Below are 12,195 nucleotides of genomic sequence, written 5' to 3'. Positions count from 1 at the left end.
GCAGCGGACAGCAAGTGGTGCCTTCCAGTTCTGATTAAGATCCCTCCCTGCCCTCCATTAATCTGAAGATTAGTAAAAAGTTTTATGCAGGGAAGGAGAGGGAGATTTACATTTTGAACCCATCGCTTTGCTGTAGTGTGCACACAGTGATTACTCACAGTCCAATTAGAAGACATGAGTCCAGGCAAGAGACAATGGCATCCTGGAGTAGGGTGGAGGCAGCAGAGATGGAGATAAACTGGCAGATTTGAGATATTACAGGGGTAGAATCCACAGGATCAAGTGATGGATTGAATGGGGTGGGATTAAAAAGATGGGAGTGTAAAGGACAGCTTTTAGGTTTCTGAGCTGCAGCCGTGGGTGGATGCGGTGCTGTTGCTGAGATAGGAAACACTGAAAGATGACCGGGTCTGAGAGAAGATCATGAGTTCAGTCTCACACATGCCGGTTTTGAGGTGTCTTTGAAACATCCAAGAGAAGATGTCAAATCAGTACAAGAACCAGATCTGGACTCTAAGGCTTCTAGGTCTTTCCAGTAAACTCCTACAGCTTTTACACCATGTTCATTCCCAGAATGACTGTATGTCTTTTTTGGTTTTAGTCTGTTTATAGGCTACAACACTCAGGGTAATATGGGTCAAATGATGATGAATTTTAAGGCTTAAATAAAGCACAGTTTTTGCTTATGCCAGTAATTCTTTAAAACATTAACAAGAAGTATAACATTTAAGTAGGCTTTATTTGGGCGGAATGATTTACAGAATTTGCTGCAGAACTTGAAATTTACCACTGGCAACTGCTAAAAAATTTAAGTGATCTGATTTCTATCTTTCCCTAATTAAATTATTTATTCAATGACTCCTAGAAATGGGACCTTTAACAAATAAATTGCACATGGAGGCATCTATGCTTTTTGTATGCATAGCTCATCTATGAAAATACCTAGTATTCAAATATTAAAATAGCATAGATTTAGGAATTCCTGTTATATTTAGTAGATCATCCAATTCTAAACTGCTGCATACCATTACAAATTCATTCAATTATTTCAACCCTGGTTTCCCTATACATCAAAATAAAGTTTTTATTGAAAACTATTAAAGGCATAGAGATCATGTCATTAAAGCTGTTTGCTCCTGAGATGCACTTGCCATTTAGTATCACTGTCTGGCACTAATAATCACCAGACACATCTCTTATCGGAGCAGCTGATCCCCTGCTATCTAGCATTTATTTGAAAAATTTGAACATGTGTCATATTTAAAATTTAAATTCTCCTCACTTTGTTGAAGATAAATCAGTAAATGTTGTCATAGATACAATATTAAGAGCGTCAGATATAATGTACAGAAAAGTATATACATATGGCTGTCTGATTTCATTTTGCCCGAAATAGCATCTGAGATTCTTTACCCAGGAAAAATATTTTGCCACCAGTGGAAGAGATGAGTCTGAAGATTACCATAGGTTCTGATCCCTGTCAGTGCACCAAGCCCTCTTTTGAGGAAAATCCCTGTAAAGAAGCTCTGTCTCTCTAAATTACAAACATGCTCATATACACTTTCAGTTTACAATAAAAATTCTGGGGTCAAACGTAAAGCAAAATTTATGATGACTGAAAAAATATGGAAGAAAGGAATAAATTACACAAGGGTAGTATAGATCAGTGCCCCCAAGCATACAAGTAAAGCCAAAATCTTAAGAGTACTTATGTTGATTTATTATCTTTCTTTATTGTTACCTGAGAATAATTTATTTAACCTCAATATGCTTCAAGTTTCCAAATTCTAAAGTGTAAGTAATATTGTGGTTGTCAGCCCAACCAACAATATTACATTTATTTTCAATTTCCCTTCTCCATGAAGTTTTATGCAATGACAGTATAAGCTTTCTCATGGATCAGCATTGAACAAGAACAAAAAATCAATCTCCTTCCTAGGGAAATGCCTTTGCAAGCTTAATGTCTTTGGCATGCTTGAGGGGAAGGCTCTCGCTCTCGGATTTTTGTTTTTTTTACTTCTAAAATAAATTTTAGCCTCAATCTGTAAAGATTTAAATTAGTTCAGAGTTCTCACCTCCTTGGATTAGGCTTACTGATATTTAGTGTGGGCATTTCATAAGCTGCAAACGTTTGCCCTGAGCAGTGAGGGACCCAGGGCTACAGAGCATTCCAGTTGTAAGGGACGATCTCAAACACTGAGCTTGATGTTTAATCCCAATTTGATAGTACAGACATAACATCAACTTGAAATCAGCTTGAAAGAGAACATTTATCTGATGAACTTCCAAAGTAGCAAACATTTAAGTGGCACTTTTCTGCTCTTATCTAACGAGTTCTAGTCTGTTGTGGAAACGAATTCAGTAACATGTGTGGATCAACAGCACAAGCCTGTGCTTAACACACCTTTCCTCCGAATCTATTTCGTGCGTGAGATTTACTAGACGAATGAACTTAAAGAACTCACTAAATGAGTTCATCTGACCTTAACCGTTCTGAGGAAACTTTTTAAAATAGCTGATTTCAGAAACCAGAATATTTTATTTATATTTACTTATTTGCATGTGGTTTGGCTTAACTGCTCTTTAGTATTTGCTTCCCTGACCTCCCAAGCAATGAACTAATTTACTTCATTAATACATAAAGGAAGGTTTTCAGCAGTCTTGAAACTTTAAGTCTATATGAATTTTTATAACAGCTTTGAGTTCCATGTTATAAATATATCAATTATAATTCTTGCTAGACAATAGAGGAGATGAAATAAGAAATTCAAGAAAGAATAGAAGGATTCTTTAGAAGGCAGGTGATACTATTAAAAGTTTGGCTTCTACGGCTCCTTTTGCCTCTTTTTAGTACAGATATTTCAATTCAAAGTCTTTCTTCTCAGAATAAAATCCCCAAACCAACACCTTAGTGAGTACTCACAAAAGTGGACATTATTTTTCAGCTTCAATCTTGCTTCACCAGAGTAAGCATGAAAATCATCTTAAATGTATACGCTGTTTACATGCAGATAGACTGCTGGTAATTCAGCAATTTTGTGTTTTACTGAGTGGTCACGCTAGTTCCAGTAACATGTTTGCATGAATCTGTCAACCCACTTGACTTGACATGCATAATAATAAAAATGCTGCATGATGGACTGAGATTAAGGAGGCAATCCATTGCTTTGGAACCAAGTCCTTTTCCATGCAAAATTCTCTTGACCACCTGGAATTTGAGCTCATGACCTTGGCCTCAAGAATAGCATTTTATACCAAAGTGAGCAGCTTGAACTAAATATTTAAATATTCACCCAATATCAAGCAAGTGTGTGTATGCATGTGTATATGTAAATGCACAAATCCTTAAAATACTTGTATTGAAAAGGATTCCTTTGCTTCGAAGATTTTCCATACAGAAATCATTTTAACAACAGCAAAAACAAAAGAGTGGAATAGAATTGCTGTCCTGATACAATTACTCTTTCATTCATGCTCTCTCATGTCCTGTGGATTTGCTTTCAACTGGCTAGACTTGTGAGGCCTAATGTCTAAATGAGATACAAAGAAAAGCAAAGACATATGGTCACAGGTTACATAGTCCATCACTGCCTTCAAACCTTTGGAACAGGATACGTTTTTTCTAATTCTTAAAGGTATAATTCATTTGAAACCCAAAGTCTAAAATAGAATTATCCATCTCTTAGTATATAACCATATTATAAATATATCTGAAGTTAAAAGAATACATGAGTGTTAATTGCAAACTCAATAAGCATAGAAATTGCAAGACATGGTCTGAAACAGTATGTGGTCCTCTGTATAATAAAAATACCACTAAGATGCTTTAGACCAAAACCTGAAATAATATCTTTCCTCATCTGAACTAATAACATGGTTTCTGAAAAGTTGCCATGGATGAAAAAAAATGTATAATGACAGCAATAAATAACACAAATGCCTGTTGCTAATATCCTATATGGAGCAACATGAAACACTGACATCACTTAGAGGTTTACCAACCTTATTACTCTACTCTGTCATGCTTCATTTGTCAAGTGAGAGTACTTAAACTTTCTACATATTTTTCATATCTACATGTCTATCCAAAGGTATAGTAGTTATAGTAGGTGCAGTATATATTACATATAATTGCATTACTGTTTTGTTCGAACTTTGCACTCATGAAGCAGTTTAATTTATTATTTCAATTATTTAAATTTTCCAGAAAAATCTCTGAATTTCCTAGAATTTTAGATCTAAATCAGAGAGTGTTTGATTTTTGTGTACATTCAGGATGTACTGCCTCTCCAGGGCAGTACAGTAGGAAAACCACACTGGGCTACAAGTCAAGAGACCTGAGCCCGAGGACTTGCTTGACCATTTACTGTTTGTATAATCACTGAGTTATTTAAAGTGCAGTAAGTGATGTCCCTATATTCTACATGAGCTCTAGACAGATTAAAAAAGAGTTACTGACTTGAGGCAAAAGGAGGGCGAAATATCACTCTCATTACTTATGAGGTTGACATTAGAGAATGTGACATATACTGGCAGACAAACAGGCTTCCTAGGTCTAAACCTTTGAATAGAACAGTTTACCACTTCCTGACAGACAGCCGGACACCAACAAGCCTCTCTGAGGGGAGATGGCTCCCCCAATCTGCAGCAGTGAGTAGGAGAGCACAGTGCTTTCTGGGCCAGGAAGATTTCAAAAGCAGAGAAAAGAAGAGGTTCCCCACTTTCGCACCCAGTGAGTCTGGGACTGGCTTTTGTTAACAGAATGTTAACCAATAGAATATAATACATTCTGAACCTAGACTTCAATTTGCATTGCATTTCCATTCTTGCCCTCTTTCAACATTGCCACCATGCAATGAAACCCAGACTAGTACTGAGAAGCAGTCACTGAGCCACATGTCACCCCTCTCCAGGACTGTCCAGTGGACTCCCTGGACCTGGAACATTCCTCTTTATGGAAGCTGGGTACTGGGTCTTCCCTTGGCCCCAGATTCTTCCTCCTTATTAGCAGAAGCTTTCCCCCTGGGTATGCAGTGAATGTCTTACTGCTTAAGCATGTGCCTAATATGGCACCTGGTCAACCCCATCAGAACATCTGTCCTCCACCCCACCCAGCTGGAAGAAAGCAGGGTCTCACAGTGAGAGATAGGTGGTACAACCCACCATTCTGCTGGGTTATCAGGAGGGACCCTCTGACCATGAGAGCCGGATACATGCTGCAGTTGCCTGTAAAGCAAATAAAGTTTGTTCCAACTAGTGCATTGTATGTTGAATCATTTCTGGGAGTCAGAACCCCTTACAAGAAGCAGTGGACCGAGGACCATGAGCCCCGCCTGCTGGTGGTTAGCATTGTGATGATCTTTGCCATCCCATGCATTGAGAATCCTTACCTGGGATTGGTAGCTGGATCTTTCTGCTCTCCAACTAGCCTCTTTGAGGATGAGAGACCAAGTGGAGAGAGGGAGCCTTAGCAGACAGTCAGCATCAAGCCCCAGATATGTGACTGAGGCTGCTTTAGACCATTCAGTCCAGCCTATCCACCCTCTGATTGTAACAACATGAAGGAGTTCAGCAAGACCAATAGAGGAACTGTCCAGCTGAAACAAGGACAATTTGTTAGCCTTAAATTTTTAAGCAAATAAAATGGTTATTGTCTTAAGTCACTAAATTTTGGAATACCAAAGACAGAGAAATAAGTAGGTTAAGTAACAAGACACAGAAATGTGCATTGGAAATGGGGTGCTACCATTTTTAAAAAACCTAAAAATGAAACCTCATAAAGGCTATAAAAGTAGTGAAGACACTGCTATTAAGAGACTGAAAATATAGGCCACCTATATTATACAGTGATAGAACCACCAGCAAATAGATGACTGCAGGAACTTAGAAGATAGAAAACATATGGGTAGTGGGTGGGATGGCGCCCCCCTAAAAATATACATGTCCATATCCTAAACCCCCAAACCTATGAATGTGACTTTATTTGGGAAAGGAGTACTTGCAGATGTGATTGAGTCAAGGATCTGGAGATGATAAGGGGGAGGGATGTGAGAAAAAAACTTCATTCCAATGGTAAGTGTCCTTGTTACAGAAGAGGAGAAGGCTATGTGAAGACAGAGGCAAAGCCCAGAGTCTTGAGATCAAAGCGTGCCTAGAGCCTCTGGAAGCTGGAAGAGGCAAGGAAATGTGTTCCCCACTTTTGGAGGCTATTGCCAAGGTGGCAAGGCTATTGCCACCTTGACTTCAGAAGTCTGGCCTCCAGAACTGTGAAAGAATAATATTTTGTTCTAAACCACCGAGGAAACTAATGCAGTGCCTATCCCCTCAAGTGAGTGGGTAGAGCAAAACCAGAAGAGATGCACCGATGCATCACACCCCCTGCCACATATACACTATTGATACTACGTATAAAATAGAGAACTCCTGAGAACCTGCTGTGTAGCACCAGGAACTCTACTCAGTGCTCTATGGTGACCTGCTGTGTGTATGCTAAGTTGCTTCAGTCGTGTCCAACCCTTTGTGACCCTATGGATTGTAGCCCACCAGGCTCCTTTGTCCATGGGATTCTCCAGACAAGAATACTGGAGCGGGTTGCCATGCCCTCCTCCAAGGGATCTTCCCAAGCCAAGGAAGCCCCTGTGGTGACCTAGATGGGAAGTAAATCCAAAAAAGAGAGGATATGTGTATACATATGACTGATTCACTATGCTGAACAGTAGAACTAACACAGCATTATAGAGCAACTGGCTTCCCAGGTGGCACTAGTGGTAAAGAACCTGCCTGCCAATGCAGGAGACATAAGAGAAGCCGGTTCAATCCCTGGGTTGGGAAGATCCCCTGGAGGAGGGTACAGCAACCCATTCCAGTAATCTTCCCTGGAGAAACCCCATGGATAGAGGAGCCTGGCAGGCTGCAGCCCATAGTGTCGCAGAGTCAGACACGACTGAAGTAACTCAGCCCGAATTCGCCTCCCAGTGGGAAAAGCCCAGGAGAGGTAAACAAGGGCTGCCTCACAACAGAAACAAGTGGTAGACCACCCCTGCACATTTGCTTCCGTATCTTTATAGTTATGGATTAAAAGTTTGCTCCCTAGCACCCTAGTGTCAGCTTTAAAATTTTGTGGTCCTATAATTTAAATCAGTAAGCGATATCTATAAATTCTTTTATACAAATGTACACACTTTTAAACAGTTCTCTCAAATGTGTATTATTTAATTAGTTTTGGTTGCTCTCTGCCTTATCATTTTTATTCATTTGAGCCAGCTCTTTGCTTTTAGACAAAAATATCAAAATGCAATGGGATGGGAGAAGTTTTATAATTAATCAGTAAAAATCCTGTTCCAATTCATCTATTACATTTCAGAATTTTCCTTTTATGTATTCCTTTTATGCATTATGCATAATATTTGATGACAATGATTTTTTACTGACTGTAAGCTCATTGTCAAAGAGCAGAACAACATACTTAAGGGTTATTTTGCACTTGAGCTTACCCACCTAAACTAAAATGCAATTATAATGGAAAGAGATATAGCCATGATTTTAACACTTCTAATAAAAGTTTACTATGTGTACAAGTTCTAAGCGTTAAAGTACTCACGACAGACTTATGAAGTAAGTAGGTTCTGTTGTCACATTCATTTTGCAGAGATGCTAAATGAGTTCCTGTGTACCCACTAAGAAGAGGTGGCTGAACTGCAGTCTAAGGTTAAGTGTCAGACTCAAGAGCATATATTCTTTTTTTTTTTTCAATTTCCATTTTTTTATTGTGGCAAAATACATATAACAAAATAAACCACTCTGACCATTTAAGTGTATATCCCAGCCATGTTGAATACTGTTAAAAACAAGACAACAGGCCCAAAATGGAGCTGCTTGTGCTAAGCTCCATGTCACCTAATCCAGATTTAACTCAGTTATAGCTTTGAAGAGCCTATATTGCTAAACACTATGCCATACTGCTTCTCTATATCCAAACATATAGCAGTTTGCAAAAGTACAAATGCATAAAATGGAGAAGGATATTGTTGAAAAATATTAGAACTTCTTATTTCCATTTTTACTGTTCTGTTCCTCACCACCTTTTTCCCATCTCAGACATTTGGAATGGGAAGACCATTAGTGAGAATAAATAAATATAAAGTGAAGTGAAACTCACTCAGTCATGTCGGACTCTTTACAACCCCATGCCAGAATACTGGAGTAGGTAGCTGTTCCCTTCTCCAGGGGATCTTCCCAACCCAGGGATTGAACCCAGGTGTCCCTCATTGCAGGTGGATTGTTTGCCAGACGAGCCACCAGGGAAGCCCAAGAATACTGGAGTGGATAGCCTATCCCTTCTCCAGTGGATCTTCCCGACCCAGGAATCAAACCAGGTTCTCCTGCATTGCAGGCAGATTCTTTGCCAACTGAGCCCAAATAAATATATGTGTAGGTATATATTTGAGGATTTTTGTATATATGGTTGCACTCATCAAAAAGTGACATTTCCTTTTGAATTGTCTAGTTACCAAAGAATGTTTTGTGTGACTACAAGGTTTGAAAAAATAGCCCCAAATTATTTCAGTTTTTGAATAGTTGAGAAAATCCTGAGCAAGTTGTATATAACATGTAAATATGTTTCTAGTGTTGCCATTGGGCTTCTGTGTGGGAAGGATAGGTTGTATGTTAAACTGACTTTCATCTAACAGTGAATTTCAGAGTCTTTATCAAGGACCCTGTACTAGGCAGAGAGAACACAGAGATATGTCCTCTGTCTCCAGTTGGCTCCATCTTGTTTGTAGAATATGTGAGTGCCAGTCTTTGTAAGCCCACAGAGAAGTACTTAACCTGATGGCTGCTGTTGTTGTTTAGTCACCAAGTCGTGTCTGACTCTTTGTGAGCCCATGGACTGTAGCCTGCCAGGCTCTTCTGTCCATGGGATTTTCCCAGCAAGAATGCTGGAGTGGGTTGCCATTTCCTTCTCCAGGGGATCTTACTAGTTACACATTAATTGATATTTAATAATTAAATCATATTTTTTTATTAACTAAAATACTAATTTTAAACATCCTTATTTCTTTCTAATTCACTGATATTTGCAAGAGCTGGATAGACATTCCTAGAGCCACTGGTCTTTTTAATGCTTAGTTAATGGTCTGTAAAATATTTAAAATCACTAGGGGAACTGCCTGTTCAAAGAGTAACAGTTTTACAACACCATAATCACCCCTCTTTAATTGACTAGTGGGGGGAGAGTGCAGCAGGGAGCACACCAGGACATAAGAAGTCTGCACTGCAGGCAGAACTCTCCCACATGGCTCTCCCAGACACCTTTTTCCTCACCTATAAAGTTGGAAGGTTTAACAATCTGATCTGTGTGTGCCAAATTAGATATTCTGCCTTGGACATGTGAATTTCTATGTATCTTTCTTCTTAAAGCAAGGCACACCTGTATTCATTGTTACCCTCAGACTTTTTATACTTTATTATCAGATCTTCACTGCAATGATATTTGTATTCCTCTTGTTCGCTCCACTCCCCACCTCCCACCTCATTTCACTGCTTTTTATGACACTAGTCCTACTGTCAGAAATTGCCAGTAAATGATAGCTTTTCTCTTGGTATTATGAGCCACTAATACAAAAGATTATTTGTTGTTCAGTCACTAAGTCATGTCTGACTCTGATCCCATGGACTTCAGCACACCAGGCTTCCCTGTCCTTAACTATCTCCCAGAGTTTGCTCACACTCATGTCCATTGAGTCAGAGATGCCATCCAACCATCTCATCCTCTGTCACCCCCTTCTCCTCTTACCATCAATCTTTCCCAGCATCAGGGTCTTTTTCCATGAGTTGACTCTTCCCATCAGGTGGCCAAAAGCATTGGAGCTTCAGCATCAGTCCTTCCAAAGAATATTCAGGGTTGATGTGCTTTAGGACTTACTAGTTTGATCTCCTTATAGGAACTACTTCTCTGTAGAATTCAGAAGTGGAATTTCAAATGAAATATGCACTTTAGCTCATGATATGTAAATCAGGAATGTGAAAAAGAAAAATAAGCAAATAATTAAGGAAACTATAACCAAACTTTTACATAGCATCTAAAAACTAAATTCAGACAATTGAGAATAGCATTTTATACTATCTCTAAAATCTAAATTTCATAAAGTTCACATTTTGAAAGAAAGTGAAACTTATCTAGCAACAATACACCGCTCTTCTCTGGAATGTGCGTGAGTTACCAGTGTTCTCCCCGCTCCAACCTCTACCTCTTGACAGTCAATTCTCAACAAAGAAATCATAGGTCCTCTCAGGAAGTTTAGTCAGGATATGCAACTTGCTGGAAATTTGATTGGTATAAAAGTTAAGGTCATAGCAAAGGCGTAAAAGTTCTACAGGACAAGATCTCAGGTCACTGTGGACCTCCCTCCTTCCACTCCATCCATGCTCCCTCTCTCTTGCCTTAGCCCTGCCTTCCTTTCTGCTCCTCAGCAAAACCTGGGCACACACCTTCCTTAGGGTATTTCCACTTGCTGTTACCTCTGTCTGGAACATTCTTCCTCCAAATAAGCTCATCACCCACTCTCTTACCAGCTTCAAGTTCTTCCCAAAGTTAAGACCATTTCAACTAGACTTCCTCGGACAAGCTATTTGAGATGTCATCCTCTCTCCTCCCGAGGTCTCCCCATCTCCCTCATCCTGCTCTGTTCTTTCTTTGTCCCGTGACACTTCTCATCCTCTAACATACTATATAATTTTTTTTATCACATCTTGTGTTTATTTTCTGTCCCCACCCTCATCATCTGCTAGAATATAGGCCCCGCAAGATCAGGAATCTTTGTTTGCTTCCCTGTTGGCTTATCCAAAGTGCCCAAAACTGGGCTAAGCACATAAAATATGCTCAGTAAATAAGTGTTAATAGTGCATGAATGTTCACTCCTGAGTCTTCTCACTGGCAGCTGCCTTTCATATCATAGTTCTGCCTGGCTTTTTCCAAGTGCACTTGCCTCTGCTCACAGCCCCCTGGAACTAAAGGTCCACAGCTTCCCTTGACAGAATGCTCCAACAGGCTGGGGCAGGGATGGCCACCTCCCTTCACTCCCCCACATCTTTATTCTCATCACCTTCACACAAGGCTGGATAAAGTATCACAACTTACCAGGTGTGGAAGCCACCTGATGAGAATAACAGCAGAATAAAGGCAGGATGTTGAAATACCACAAATTAAGGGCCTATTCCTATATCTAAAGCAAAAGCACCAAAAATTTTAAATTATTCCCCAAAGAGGGCTTGCAGTCGACATGCCCCTGTCCCTATCCTTACACACTTGCCATGGGGACTGCTCAGGAGAGAGAGTGCCACTTCACACCTGTGTGGTTCAATCCTTCACTAACTTCCTTTAGCAGCTCCTACCTGCTGCTCTCTGATGGCTCAGTGGTAAAGAATATGCCTGCCAGTACAGGAGATGTGGGTTCAATTTCTGGGTCAGGAAGATCCCCTGGAGAAGCAAAAGGCAACGTACTCCAGTGTTCTTGCTTGGGAAATCCCATGGATAGAAGGCTACAATCCTGGCAGGCTATAGTCCTTGGGGTTGCAAAAGAGTTGGACACGACTGAGCAACTAAACAACAACAACAGCACCCCCCTGCTCTCAGAATTTCATCTTTGCCTAATAGGTCTCTTCCTCCTTCTATCAGGCAGTCCTCATGACAAAATAATCCCTCGAAGTATATCTTCCAAAGTCTGAATTGAGGCCCCCTGAGGCAAAGAGTCGACTCATTGGAAAAGACCCTAATGATGGGAAAGATTGAGGGCAGGAGGAGAAGGAGGTGACAGAGGATGAGATGGTTGGATGGCATCACTGACTCAATGGACATGAGTTTGAGTAAGCTCCGGGAGATAGTGAAGGATGGAGAAGCCTGGTATGCTGTAGTCCATGGGGTTTCAAAGAGCTGGACATGACTTAGCAACCTGCAGTGGGGCTGGATGCATCATGAGCATCCAGCACTAGGCTCAGCCCACCAGGACAGCTTTCTGCAGTATTCCCTCATCCGGGTGAGGCACACAATGAGGGTTTCCTTGTCCATCCAGCAGCTGACACCAAATCGAGTGTGAGCAAGGGAGTGTCCACCTGTACACAAATACCTTCACAGATACACATTATCCAGAAGAAATATTTATGGTCAGAAAGAGTGATCTATACTAAGGAAGAAGA

The sequence above is a fragment of the Giraffa tippelskirchi genome, chromosome 1 (genome assembly GCF_054371585.1).
Source record: "Giraffa tippelskirchi isolate mGirTip1 chromosome 1, T2T-mGirTip1v1.2.pri, whole genome shotgun sequence".
Taxonomy (NCBI): domain Eukaryota; kingdom Metazoa; phylum Chordata; class Mammalia; order Artiodactyla; family Giraffidae; genus Giraffa; species Giraffa tippelskirchi.
This window is presented reverse-complemented; position numbering follows the sequence as displayed.